Raw genomic sequence first — 9714 nt, 5'->3', positions numbered from 1 at the left:
ACATTCAGTAATATATTGATGGGAGCTGGGGATGGACTTGTGAGTGAAGTATTCAATTCATTCACAGTTTATGCCTGGGATGGATTTTGACCCCATACTGGAATTTCATAACCCTCTGTTCCCTTAGTTATGCAATAAACCTCCATTTTTTGCTATCAAATCAAAAGCTCTTGAAATGGTGTAAATCTACAACATGTCATTGTTCTCCACAAACAGTGAGAACCCAGAAAAATATTGGTGTAATACACAGTTATGGAATGAGGCTTTGGATTTGCTCAGCTTCCAACACCATTGAGATGTTGGAATACAGAGACAGCGGACTCTTGCTCAATAAAGAAAGATGGTTTAGAAGTCAGAAATGTGATTTTTCATTGTGTTATTTCATTGTAATTCTTGGATTTGACTGTACCATGCAAACCACTGTGAAAGCTGCTGTGTACATGAAGCTAATTTCATGATGCTGGTGTCCAGATCCCAGTAAAATTCTCAACTGTTTAACACTGGAGACTTTAACTGGTGACAGAGATGGGTCATGCCCTGCAACTCCAGCTGCAAGCTTCCCTGCACGTGTGGTTTCAATTGCCTGCACATCAAGGCACCAGGGCCCAGCTCTTGCAGTCCAGCTGTTTGATCTGGACTGCAGCTGCTAAAGCAGCACATAAACATCTGCAAAGAGATAAGAAAGGTAAAAATACAGGCAGAACCATGATTGTTGAGAGAGGGTCATTAGTAGCTCAAGGGTTCTAGAAGAGAAAATGCCAGCATGGAAAGGGATAGAATCTTAAAAGGGAAAGGGGAGTGAGGAAGCTGGGGTCAAAGTCTGTTTACCAATAAATAATTGCATTACACTTCTCAGATAAGTATATCCTACTTGCTGTGTCTCTTTTGTGCTTGGCTAATGGTGCTCAAACAAGTGATATGTGTGGCTTCAAAACATCAGCACCTTTAAGGCACCTCCAGCTCATCCCTGTTATTAGCACTACTCTGCTTGTGGAAAACCTGTTGAATTGACTGGAAAATTTATGGGAAAAAGGTTTGTGTTCAAATCTGATTTCATTCAGGTTTGTTCTCTTATGCGTCCATAAATGCTGCAGTTCTTAGATTACCATGGCAGTGCTGTACTTTACTGGAATTAGGGATGTCTCCACTATAGTGGCCTTAGAATCACAGAATCATTAAGGCTGGAAAGACCTCCAAAATCACCACCAGGCCCACTAGGCCATGGCAGTGAATGCCAACTTCAGCTATTTCTTGATCACTTCCAGGGATGATGATCTCACTACCTTCCAAGGCAGAACATTTCAATGTTTAACAGTGAATTTCTTCTTTACAGTGAAGAAATTCAACTTGAACCTCCCCTGGCACCACTTATAGCCATTTCCTTTTGCCATTAATAAATATCATATTTATTCTGAATTGAATAAATATAATATTTATTCTGATATTATTTAATTTGATTAAAAGCTAGTATCCTGCCTAAAGCAGCACCAGCAGTGACCTGGGTACTGCATTTTATTTCTATATAACCAACATATTTCTATTTAACCAACATATAACCAACAATTATGTGTGTATACATATTTGTATGCACATAAATATATATATAATACTTATGACATAAATATTACACATTTATGTGTACATATATAAAATTATTATATTTGTACATATATATGTATTATATAAGTATAAAAGTATATATGTATATATATATGTATATGCATAAAAGTATTCATATATAACATTCACATAAATATTTTTAAATAAGCAGAAATACAAAGGAAAAGTTAGTGATACTTAAAACTTTGTGTTTGCACCAAGATTATGGGCATGTAAACCTCTTGTAAGGTTAAATTATTGCCAAATTGGAATATTGTAGCAAGTATTTTATGTCTGGATTTATTAAGTATATTTTGCTTTCTAAATAAAAATACTATCTGATTGTGCTCTGCCCTAGTTTTGGAAAACAGACTCCTCAAGTCTTAGATGGGCAGGACGTTTGTAGCATTTCAAATGGAAATTAAGTCTCTTGCAGGTAGTTGCAGTGAGATAGCTTTTAGTGTATCTCAGTAAATTACTTAGTTTTCTTAGTAGTTATTACAATTTTTTGCAGAGTGTATATTGATTATAAGGCAGGTACAGTTAACAAAATCATATTGTATTATGAAGAAATCTTTGGGAAGATAAACAATAGTATTTTGTACCTTTAGTGGCAGCAAAGAGCACCAGAAAACATAGTTTTAATATGTTTGTCAGATTTTTATGTGGTGTGCTTAGTTTGGGGTTTTTCTCCCCTCATAATGTTTTTCCCCCTCATCCTCAACCTCAGGATGAGATATGTTGTGTCATTTGTCTTCTGCAGATTTTAAATGTATTATTTGCTTGATTGGGTTGGGGTTTTTTGGTGTTTTATTTTTGTTGTTGTTGTTGGTTTCTTGGGTTTTTTTTGGTTCTTTTGTCTTCAGAAACAACTTTAGGCAATGTACTTACATATTTTTTGTATGGTGACTCGTTATTTCAGCTCATGTGTTTTGTTTTGCTTTGGAGTGTGAATTAATAAGGCATTTTGCCAGGCATGGCTGCTTTCTTGCACTATAAAACACCTCTTAGACTGGGTGCAAGAGTAGTACAGCCTCAAAGTGAAAAGAATTATCTTCTCCTGGGCAAGAACCCTGTTGATTTTAGTGAGTGGAAGCTAAGTCACCAGATTTGGAAAGTGTATTTACTTTTCACTGGGTTTTGTCTATGCCCAAACAAACAGGGGGAACCTGGAAGAAATCAGCTGAAAGGGAATTCTTCCTTCTGTGAGGGAAAACCAGCACAGCCTGTCAGAAGATGAGGTAGTTAAACAACTTCTGATCTGGGATATCATTTTCCTTACATGACAGGATAACAATGAGAACCGTATTTCCTTGCAGTGATGGATCCAAGACTGTTTCCCTGGTGACTTCTGTCATATATCAATTCCCTTGCATCAGCCAGTGATTACCAGAGTCCCTGTTCTTTCATGGAAAGCAGAGTAGAAGCTTGTGCTGTGATGTTTATCCATGATTAAAGCCAGAAATTTGTGTGGAAACAGTTATTGCACCTTATAAGTCTGCTACAAATACAAAGGAAGCGCATTTTAATCTGTATGGAACATTACAGCAAAAACCATTTTACATAAATGTAAAGAAAAGTAAAGATCAGTTAAGGCCAATGGGGATGAGGTTTGGTAGTCAAACAAGTTAGGAAGACATTGGGCACACTTTTTAAATTCATCTGCCTCTAGATGAAAACAGGATATATTAAGGTCCTGACTGAACTTGATATAACTATCTCTAGTCTGCTTTGCTCCATGAAATTATATCTGTAGGTAAACATACCGAATTTTTAGTAGATAATTTAGATATTACATGCATATGCATAATGTCATATAAATTGTGTATTCTGTATAAAATATAATAATCATTTATATAACTGTATATAATGTATTACACATTGTGTATAAATAAACAAGAGAGGTAATTTTGAAGATGACCCTCCACACAAATTTGATTTGTTGAAAACAATAGTTGAAAAAACAGCTGTAGTTGTACCAGGAAATAATTTTGCAATCTGTTTGAATCAATATATTAGCACTGAGTGTGACTCTTCCCTTACTCCTTAGAAGGATTTCTTCATTTGTCCAGAAATAGCTCTTCATAGCTTCCCCCAGAAGTTATATTAATATCCTGCTTCAAGGCTTGACATATGAGGGGTTTACTGGGAAGATGTTTGCTGTATCAAATTGTACATCAGATCTTGGGAGGTTTAGAGAGTGTGGGATCAGTCCCTATTCTGCTGATTGATGGGATAGGTCTTCATTAAACCTTTCTGTTCCTTTGGATGAAAAAGATCAAAGGGGTGTTAGGCTGATTAATAGTAGTTTTTTTCTGAGGGACAGAAGTCAGTGATCACTGCTATAGAGGGTTGCAGGCATATTGGACTTTGCTTTTGCACAAACTGTGAAAAAATTGTATTTGCAGATGAAAAAAAATGGAAAACCCCTCTGTATTACAGAAGATAATTTAGGAAGCTGTAGCACACCTTTGGTGCATGAGAATGGGGGTTCTGCCAAGATCCACAGCAAAGTTCCCTTTGCCAGCACCAAGTATCATGTGCTGGTTTATAATAGGAAGAAGAGCTGACAAGTGTCAGCCTGTGGCTCTAACGAGTTTGTGTGTTCCCCACGAGGGAACTGCGTGGCAGGGTCAGAGTTTGTGCTAATAACAGGAACAAGTGGCAAGAGTAGGGGGTGGAAAGAAACATATGACTGAGCAGCGAGATCCTCTTCTTTCATCTGTTTCTTGAGGCAAAGAGTCAAGGGAGAAAAAACAAAAGTGAATAAGAGGGTGATGTTTTCTCTGTTTATACTAAGTGTATTTCTCCCACATGAGTGATAATCCTGAGTCCTGGCAAGGAATAAGGCTGTTTTCCTTCTGTCTCCACTTAGTGAGGTCTTTGGAAATGTTTTCCTCCTGGCATCATTTTCTCTAGGGTGGTACATGCTAGCACAGCTTTCCAGCAATTTATAGGCAAGCTAAGACAGAAGGGGTAACACTCTTGTTCACAATGACAGGGAATAGGGATTCCTTTAGCTGTGTTGTGCCACAGATAATCTCCTGATATTCTGCTTGGATTTCTGGACCTCGTTCAGCCCTGAATCTGTAGACATGGGTAAAAATACTGCTTGCTGTATCTGCTTTGCAGTATCTCCTTCAGAAATACATCTTTGAAATAAACTAAAAATGGAATAGGAATTCTTTGCAAAGATCAAGAAAGAAACCCTAATGCTTATCACAGATATTAAAAACACAAGCCCACAACTTTAGGGAACAGTGAGGAAATTTGCAGTTAAAAATCCAGGTAGTTATTTCCAGTTTGAGGTATGTGTGATTTAGGATAATTTTAAGAAACACAATTGAATTAATGTTTAAGTCCAAGATCAGTCTGAAACTTAGAATAGAATCCTTCCTCTATCCAAGTGTGGTGAAAAGGGTAGTATTATTCATGTGAGAATTCAGTGCAGTTTGATTTCCAGGGTCATTTTGGTCTACAGTGAGACTGCCCTGTTTGCTCTTCCTGCCCAGTTAGCATTCCAAGTTTCTGAGAGGAACTGAGGGATGTCTCCAGTTGTACCATGTCAATTCCTTCTTAATTATCAGATTTACTTTATTTATTTATTTCTTAATATTGCATGGTTATCCTCAATGTTGTTTTCAAAAAGAACTGGTTTGAGTGGTAAGGACAAATATCTCCAGATTACTCCTGAAAGATTAATTCTTGTTCAGCCCTTTTCTTTGCACTTTTTCAAAACAGAGTCTTGGAATGGAAGCACTCATGATAATAAAGCAATGCAATTAACTTCATATATGGCCCTGATCCACATTTTTCTGAAGTCAAACTCTTCTTTTCATTGACTCTGGTGAGTCTTGGGCTGAGCTGAAAAAAGAAGAAAGAAAATTCATGAAACTTTAAAGATTATTTTTTAAGGTTTTTTTCCAGCTGTTTTAATGTAAGTAGCTCAGAGACCTTCCTGATGGTGCAGAGGGAAGGGGGGGGAGCAGTAATCTAACAATCATACAAAGACTATTTATTCTAAAAGAAAACCCCAACAACAAGAGATGGAAGAAAAAAGTAAGAGTAGGAAAAGGGATAAAGCTGCATGTATAGTATGAGGAAAAATAATTTTCTTTATGAAAAGCTGAACATAAAGGAACTTGCAGCTCGTATTCATGGTAGAGAATTTTTGGTTAAAAAGATTGACATTTTAATAAACTGATCTTAATTAACACTACTTTGAAATTCTGAGTTGTACGCTCCCTATCTAAAAACACTAGAACCACTGGCTTTTTAAATAATTTGCTGCTTGTGGGTGATCTCTTTTTGAAACAAACCCAGACCCTCCAGTCACAATTTATTTTTTTATTTCAAAAATGATTTTTACTAGCAAATTTTGCTTTGGTTCAAGAGAATTATAAATCATTATTACACAGCCAGACACTTCAAACATTTTGTAAGAGCTTTGTGACCAATGAAGCATCAAAGGCAATGCTGAAATCCATGATTACAGCATGGGTGCACGTCCATTCATTAATACATTAAAGTTCAGGACTCTAATGTTATTAATAGGATTTCCAGATTGTGGTGTACTTATCTCTTAAAAAGGTAGCTCTTCCTGTCACACAAAACAAGAAGATTGTTCTTCATTAATGCCAATTTATGGAAACTTTATTTTTGAAGACAATTTAGGGCTGAAGAACTTAGATTTCTTAGTAGCTTTTGGCTATTATTTATTCACCAAAGACAGATGTAGCTTTTATTTCCCCTTCTATCTCCACCACACTGTATTATTGGTAATGTGCGTAGGGAAGGAGGGAAGACAGGCAATTATCTATAGATACTTTTCTTGACCCCTTCATTTCTGACACTAAATTACACTCAGAGACCATGAATCTTTATGCAGCTTTCACTGTAATAAGCTCTTGGAGACATATTTAGTATGGAACAGTATATTTTGGAATGTACTTCAAACACGAGATAGCCCTTAAAGGCCTTGCTGGGCTCAGATCTCCATTGTATTAGACTTTGCATGGATCCATAATAAGTGATGGCCCCTGCCCTTCAGCATTTACAACTCATGCAAATGAGTAGAAGATCAGAATAAATTAATTTTTTGTCTGGATTTTACTGCTGGGGAACGAAGATGCAAAGACTGAAGGACTGGTTTGAATAGTGCATCAGGTCTGTGGTAGAACTGGGCAGGGACTCCCTTTCTCTTAAGATCCCACCTAGTCATTTCTCTCTTCTCAGATGTGAGTGTGGGAAAAAAGGACTTGATGTGGTCCAAAATTCAAAGAATGCTATCACCCTGGTTTGAGTTTTGTGAAATTCTTGGCTACATATTGGAATTTTTGGCATTATGTGATATTTGAGTAGATATAATAAGAGATGCACTAGTTTTTTTGTGCCAACACGAAACTGCTGGAATCATTTGTTTTTCCAGAGACCTGTACAGGTTTTGAAAGTTGGAAGGTGCTCTCTCAACAGAATTCAGTGTTCTGTTCTCTTTTCGCAGTAATTGGTTAATGGGTGCAGGTGTTTTTCAAAACTAACTTCTTCCTACCAGCAGAAATTCCCCTCCTTTTAAGCAGAGGAAGTTTATTCGGTCTCAGGTAATTATCTTTTTACCTTCGTTTCCTTCTTGCTTCTGACAAGCATCTAATAAAGAGTCTTCATTTTTTTTTTTTAATTTCTCTCCTGTTGTCAAATTGGGGTGCTACTTCTATCTCTGGAAAAAGAACTTCACCTGAAAGCTCAGACCTCAGTAGCCACTGCAGCTCTATCCTGTATAGAGGATATCCTCTATCCTATTTGCAGAGCAAACATTGTACACATAATTCCTTTTGCTACTGAATTTCTTAATAGGTTTAGGAGTAGGAAAGCTACAGGATGGTGTTGGGGGCATGACTGCTGGAGTTCTGGGCAATTCTGGGTTTGGGAGGAGAATCTCAGGTCAGAAGTATTTGTGTTCATGGCTCCTTGTTACAGCCAAGTACTGAAAGTGGAACTTCCTCATTTTAGCTGCTCCTTAACAACTGATTTGCTCCTCCAGGAGAAATGGCAAAGTTTGGGAAGGGTTGAGACCTGAAGTTGTTGGAACAAGTGCTCAGTTTGACCAATCACTCTGAAGTCTAAAGGGCTTTGGCAGGTTCCAGCTTGGCTGATGTTTGTTTCAGCAGGGAGAGCTCAGGAAGTCATGCCTAACCTGGGGTCATTTCTCTCTTTACTTTTCATGTGTGCAAGGTTGGCTAGAGCTGGTCGTGAAGGTAATGACACAGATGGCTTGCATTCTAGTTATATCCCTGAAAAGGGAAGCAGAAGAAAGGCCTGGTTTAGGCTGTTTTGCTCTATTTCTGAAGCAGTTCCCTGCAAATTAGGAAAAATGCTTTATGCTAACTGAAATATAAAATGAGTTCTAATACATTTCCTTTGAGTCCTACAGGAGGCTTGAAATTTACTTGCAGAGGAAGAGGCTTTGATCCACATATTTTCATAAGTATTCATAAAGATACAGAATTAGAAGCTCCCCTTTATTCCCCTTTTCATGTGTGCTGGTTTTGAAACACATTTGAAGCTGTGGAATTGATTGAACTTCCAGTGAAGCTTCTTTCCAGAGATGGGCTAGACTAAAATGCAGGGTATCACAGGAAGGAAAAATGTCCCTCAGAATGCTATTCCTCTCCATGCTCAGCTGGAGCAGTAGAGTGTGGGGGAATATTGAGATTTACAGACTATACAGCTGCTTTCTTAATCTACCTACATGAGAACTAGGGCTCTCAGAAAAACATTTCAGAGTCCTTGAAAAAGCCTCTTCCTGATAACCTGTGTGTGGAAAGAGGATTGACTCTTCACTGGTTTCTACCCCAAAACTTTACCAAAGAGATGATTGAATCCCTGTCCACTGATTGTATTTCATGCATTTATGTCTTTAGGTTGTAAGTTTGCTATTTAAACTGAATATCAAAGCAGATGTTCTTGGTTTTCTGAGATATCTCATTCTTCAGTTTTGGGTTGTTTTCCTATTCAGTTTACAAAGCTAGTCAAAACCTTTAAAAAGAGATCCCCTAAAACACACCACACCTTTTCAGCTGACTCTATTTCTAATCTCTACAATTTGTTTAGAACAGAGGTTATTACTGGAAATAATTCAAATCTCAGAATATGCAGTTTTAGCTCTACTACCTAGAGTCAAGGATGTTTCCAACCTCAAGCAGAAAATTGCACAGAAAGGAAGGAGTAAGGAATGTCTTAATGACAAAGGAAGTCTGACCACATCAATGTAGAATGTGAATGTTATCTGACTGTGCTGACTTGGTCCCTTAAAATAGAATGAATGGGGCATTGTGTCTCTTAATCTCTACTTCATATATTCTGTTTACTCTGCTGTACATCAGGCATTTTATCCTGCCTAAAATGTTATTTCTGGAACTAATATCAGTTTTATTAAACTGATGCAAAAAAATAGGCTGTACTTCACGTCTTCTATGTTAGATTCTTAGAGCTTTGCCATAAATTTCTGGTGTCATCCTCTGTAAATGATTTGGCCTCTTGATGCATCAACTCCATTCTGTTAGGTGAGAATATTGCATTCTGAATCTCACAGTGTTGTTGAGATGAATGCAATACAAAGAAAATGCCATGATTCTGAGGACAATGCAAGCACTTTAAATAGAAGCCAGGGCATTCCTGAGAATGATCACCCTTTTCCTATACCTCTCTTTCTATGTAAGGAGTTAAAGGGAAAATGAGGCACTGATAAATGTCAGGTGAAGCTAATCTGCAGTACAATCAATGGCACATCTCCTGACTTTGGCCTTCTTTACCCTCTCAATACCTCTTTCCACTTGCAGAAGCACAGCAGTCCCTCTTGTTTACTTATTTGTTTTCATTTGTTTTGGTTTTTCCCAAACCAATAAAATATTTAAACACAATAAAAATGTTTATTAGAGGCAAACAGAACAGTAACTATGTTTAAAAAGGAAATGTACAAAACCACTGTGAACAAATCTTACTCCCAGGTGTTTTCTTGATGCCAGCCATGAAAGCTGGAGAAGTATTCATTATAAACTACCAGTTCTGCCAAGATCAAGGGTAGATTCCTGGAGTGAGCAGCACAAAAGGTAAAATGAA

Source organism: Melospiza melodia, chromosome 6, assembly GCF_035770615.1.
Source record: "Melospiza melodia melodia isolate bMelMel2 chromosome 6, bMelMel2.pri, whole genome shotgun sequence".
Classification (NCBI taxonomy): Eukaryota; Metazoa; Chordata; class Aves; order Passeriformes; family Passerellidae; genus Melospiza; species Melospiza melodia.
The sequence above is the reverse complement of the archived record's forward strand: the minus strand, read 5'-3'. Positions refer to the sequence as shown.